Source organism: Cervus canadensis, chromosome 7 (genome assembly GCF_019320065.1).
Source record: "Cervus canadensis isolate Bull #8, Minnesota chromosome 7, ASM1932006v1, whole genome shotgun sequence".
Classification (NCBI taxonomy): Eukaryota; Metazoa; Chordata; class Mammalia; order Artiodactyla; family Cervidae; genus Cervus; species Cervus canadensis.
The window spans coordinates 22222018-22227103 of record NC_057392.1 but is presented as its reverse complement, the minus strand read 5'-3'; positions in this window follow the sequence as shown (position 1 = coordinate 22227103).

The window sequence follows — 5086 nt, the reverse complement described above, 5'->3', positions numbered from 1 at the left end:
GTCGCGATTCAGCCCGCGCCGGCTGTTAGGCTTCGGAGAGGAGTAGGGCGGGGCCACAGAGGGGCGGGGCTGCGGTGCAGACGGCGGGGTCCCGGGGCGCCTGGCCCCGCCTTCGGCCCCGCCCCGCCGCCCGGGGCAGATGTGGTTAATCGCAGCCTCAGTGTGATCTGGGAAATGATGGGTTATAATGCTGGAGGGGATCAAGTGTGTGGAAGTACACGATTGTGTTTGCTTGTGCCTGTCAAAAATGCCCTCGGGGGAGGAAGAGAGCAGAGGACTGAGGACTGGAGGCACCTCAGAGACATCATGCCAGGACTTGTAGGGGCGACTTCACAACACGGATCTGGACTGGGGCTGGAGAGAAATGTCCCTGGAAGAAGCCCCAGAAGCCAGCTCTCAGGTCCGGCACTCCCACTCTGTCTGTGGTCCTGCTATCACCGCCTCCGCAGGGCCGGGGTGGGTGTCTGACCAGTACCTGCTAGGCCAGCTTCCTTTGGCTAGAACCTGTTGCCAGGCTGTGACCAAGACTAATGGAACTGCTGGGGAGGCTTCCTGGAGCGTGGAAAAGGCCGAACCCGCCACCCAGTCATATCCCCACCCATCTGGTGGCACCTGCAACTTCTTTAAGGTGTGTCAGGAGACATTCTCTGGTTCTGCAGCTATGCCAGGCCTAAGGAGTGAAAGTGAAAAAGTGTTAGTCGCTCAGTCATGTCCAACTCTTTACAACTCCATGGACTGCAGCCCGCCAGGCTCCTCTGTCCATGGAATTCTCCAGGCAAGAATACTGGACTGGGTAGCCATTCCTTCCTCCAGGGGATCTTCCTGACCCAGGGTCTGAGCCAGGGATCGAACCCAAGTCTCCCACATTGCAGGCAGATTCTTTACCATCTGAGCCACCAGGGAAGCCCCGATCTAAGGAGGACACAGAGGAGTGACCGCTGGGTACACTTCTGGCCGGAGTGCATGCAGACACCACGCTCATCCAGCGGGCATCTAGGAACCACTTCCCTGGCAGCCAGTGCCGAGACACTGGGAGACGCATTCCAGGAGCAGCTCTGTTCTATGGGTCCCAGCATCACTGGACCTGATCATCAACCCTTGGACCCTCTGCATCCAGTCAGGCTTGTTTTCTGAGCCATCTAGGCAGGGAGGCCCCGGCTTGGCCCCTGGACTGGAGGCCTGCTCCCTTGCCTGACCCCCAGAGGCTGGGCCCCTGGCCAGCTCCAGAGGCCTGCAAGGCAGCCTGCATTTCAGGTTTGCTTTTTGCCCTTTCTGTGCAGTCCGGGCTTTCTCAATTAAAAGAGAAGACTGTCCAACGGATGCAAAATGAATCTATTAGGAGTTTTTAATCCTGCGGCCCCTTCCCTCTCTGCCTTCATCTTCCTGGGGGACCAAGTCATATCCCAATGCCCTGACACTTCCATTGCAGCCTCCACCTCTCTCTGGGTCTCCACCTGAAACTGAGGGAATCTTCAAGTGGACTTCTTGGTTCCCATCCCAACCTGCCCCACCACCCCGTAGTATATCCCCCTTCAGAAGAAATGGCACTGGTACTCACATAGCCACCCAAACCCCAAACCAGGGTGCCACCTTGGCTTACATGTCACCTTGCTTGCATGCAGTCCTCCTGCCACATCCAACCCAGGAGCCCCCTTATCAACTCCTCAGGCTCCACCCCCATTGGGCTTCTGCCCTGGCCATCTCACTGGAGCCTCTTGCCCTCTCCCTCCACCCCTGGCCAGGATGGAGCCCCTTCAGCTTTACAGCAGCCCCTGCCTCCCCAGAGGGGTCGCGGCCATGGTCACCCTGGAAAGCCTACCCCCGGCTTTGCCCTTCCCGGGATGCCCCCCTCCCTCAGCAGCTCTGCCCTTTCCAGCGCTGAGCCGCAGCTCCTCTGTTCCCTCTGCTGAGGGCCTCCCAGCGGGACCTCGCGGTCTTGATGGTCCCTGGACAGACCCTGAGCCTCGTGCTGGCGGCGCTAGTTAATTCTTCTGTCGCGCGAGGGCGCCCACGGCCCGCGTGGATTTCTCCGGGGAGTTGGGGCGCGGAGGGTGCAGACGCGGAGATGCTGGGGATGAGGGGATGGATGGATCCCAGCGCGGGCCCTTCCTCGGCCCCGAGCGCCTTCAGCCTCCGCAGAACGCGGTCCTCCGAGCGGGTCCGGGGGTCCCACGGAGTCGTGGAAGGATGGCTTCCGGGAAAGCCTCCGGGCAAACACCCCACAGTCCATCCTTGTCCCGGTCCCTCGGGGCCCGCCGCAAGGACTTCCTGATGATCTCCAGCCCCTAACTCTGCCCTCGGGTTTCCCAAACCCCACCAGGCTGCGCCTGAGAGCGGACGGCGACCTGCGAACAGCGGAGCTGCCGGTGCCAGGCTCTGACCCGCTGCCCCTCCCAGAGCCCAGCTCCCTGCGGCGTGGGCGCCGCCCTGGCCAGCGACCTTGCTGGGACGTGGAGCCGGAGGGCCCAATGCATCCGGACGCTGCCTGACCAGTGCCCTGTCCCCACGCGTCTCCACGTGTCCCATGTCAGGACGTCCGTCCTGGGTGGGCCTGCTGCACCAGCTCCCCGCGTGAATCCAGATAAGCCTGTCTTAGCCCTGTTCAGCCCCAGGATGCGTCCTCTCTGCCCCCTCCCCGGCCACACTCCTCTCCGCTCAGTCCCCGCCTGGCGCTCTCCTCCGAGAGGAGGCCGGGTTCACACTCCCCCGGGGAGGTGGCTAGTTTCGGAGGTGACCTGAGCAAGGTAGGAGCCTGTCTCCCCATCACTACACTGGGTTGCTGTAGGGGTTCTTTGAGGCCGACAGGTAAAGCACCAGGAAGCACCTGCGGGCGGCCGGTGCTCAGATTGCAGGGGTCGCGAGCCGGTGCCGAGCGCACGCGGCGGAGCGTGCGGCTCAGGGTCTGATTGTCCGCACCCGGCAGGTCGCCCCGCAGCAGGCGGAGGCTCCGCGCGCGGGCCTGGGGACGCCTGAGCCAGACGAGGGCAAAGAAAAGTCGCGAGTGGACCGCAGACCTTCCTGCCTCGCCCCGAGGGCCCCTAAGAAAGGGGTTCCGGAAGGAGGCTTCAGGGTCCCGGGGCTTGCAGCTGAGACCCGCCCAGGCTGTGGAAGAGGAGCTCCGTCCACTGGCTACAGACTGCTAGACTGAGGCCGGCATTGGAGTTGAAAACGGTCGGTTTGGGTCTCTGTGGGGCCATTTGTCGTCTGAGCGTCCCTGAAAGAGGATGAATCCCTCTTGGCCGGGGCCCTACCGGTGCGCCTCCGCTGGCGGCCACCGCGGGGCTAGCAGGTCCCTCCCGACCACGCCCAGCAACGCGACAGGAAGGTCTGATGCAAACTATGGGGGTGGTGGAGTTGCTGCACTGGGAAACTCTTGGGGTAAAATAGTGCGCCCTAAATGTTGTCACCGGAGTGATCGGAAGGAAGTGGAGAGGGAGGGGCGAGAGGATGAGGCGGGCAGTAGGTTTCCCAGGTCCGGATTTCCCACTTGACTCCGCAAGGGCCCTAGCCCGTCACATTCCTGGCCCGTCGCCCCTCAGGCCCTGCTTCCAGCTAGGCTCATTTTCCTGCTTCCAGCCCTCCCCCAGCTAGGAAGAGAGCCCGCGGATGGGGGAGCGGGTGGATCCCTTGGTTTCTGTTGTTCCACTTCATTAACTTGATTTATAGTTGCATGCTTTTCTGATTATAAAATTAATACGTGGCTCTCATAGACAATTTGGAGAATACAGAAATCCATTTCTAAAGTGAAAACCCCTTTAATCCCATTTCCCAGGGGTGCCCCATAGTGTCCAGGTGCCTGCAGCCTCTTTCCTCTCCTGCCCCCACCCCCACGGGTAGTGCAGCCTTAGTCAATAGGAATTTTGATAATTGCTCAAGTGTGTAAGGGATTACATCTCCCTGGTACCCACCCAGCATGTAGCCCAGGGTCGGCTGGCTGGCCCGTCAGCCAGGCCGGCCTCTCACCACGTGATTCTTAGGGTCACTCCCTGCAGGCCGGTGCCACACCCAGATCTAGGCAAATGTTCCTTCCCTGCTTGCCCTCTGCCTCACCCCAGTGGTGGCTGGCTTCTGGGTGTCACGCTCTGCCCTCCTCCCTTCTGCCCTGCCTCCCTCAGCAGCCTGGCTGGGCTGGGACCTGGTCTTGGCCCTAACCTCGCCCAGCCTCCATGTTCCTAAGTTCTGCTGAGAGCTTCCTACACTTCATCCCAGCTTCCTGAGAGGGGGACCCCCACCCTCATTTTACAGATAGAAAAAGGCACCTTTGAGAAACTGGCCTAAGACCCTGCAGCTACTTGCCCCTGGGGGGGAGACTGTACCTGGTCCTTCACCCCAGCCCCCCCACCCCGAGTGCCCCATTGCTCACTCACCCTGCGCCTCTGGGTGCCAGCAGCAAGGCTGACCCATGGAGCCCATGTGGCTAGTTCCTTGAGCAAGAAAGTAGAAGCGGGAGAAGTCAGAAAGCAGACTCCTCCCCCCACCTCCCCACTGCCACCCTGAGCTACAGGGGCTTCCCAGTGATGGAGGGTGGGAGATCTTTCTGGAGAGGTCCTTCTGGGCTAAGAGGCTGCCACTGGGCTGGCACCCAGAACCAGAGGGGAGGGAGGAAGAGGGGGAGGGAAGGAGGAGGGAGCAGGTGTGCAGAGGGGGCACATGGCCGCTTCATGGAAGATGCCTGCAAGGGTATCTCCCCTCTAGAGGAGCCCAATGGGCCAGGCATAGCAACACCCACCTTCAGGGTTCAGTGGGAAATGGGGAGCCAGTGAGGTGCTGCAGTGGAGGAAGAGCTGTGTGTGTGCTCAGTCGTGTCCGACTCTTTGTGACCCCATGGACGGTAGCCCGCCAGGCTCTTCTGTCCATGGAATTCTCCAGGCAAGAAGAATACTGGAGAGGGTTGCTGTTTCCCCCTCCAGGGTACCTTCCCAACCCAGGGATCAAACCCTTCTTTCCTGTGTCTCCTGCATTGACGGGTGGATTCTTTACCACTAGTGCACCCTGGGAGGTTCTGGGAGGAAGAGGAAGAGTCTTGAAATGACAAGGAAAGCCAAGAGAGATTTCCGAGACAGAAATGACCCTTAGGGTCTGCTTC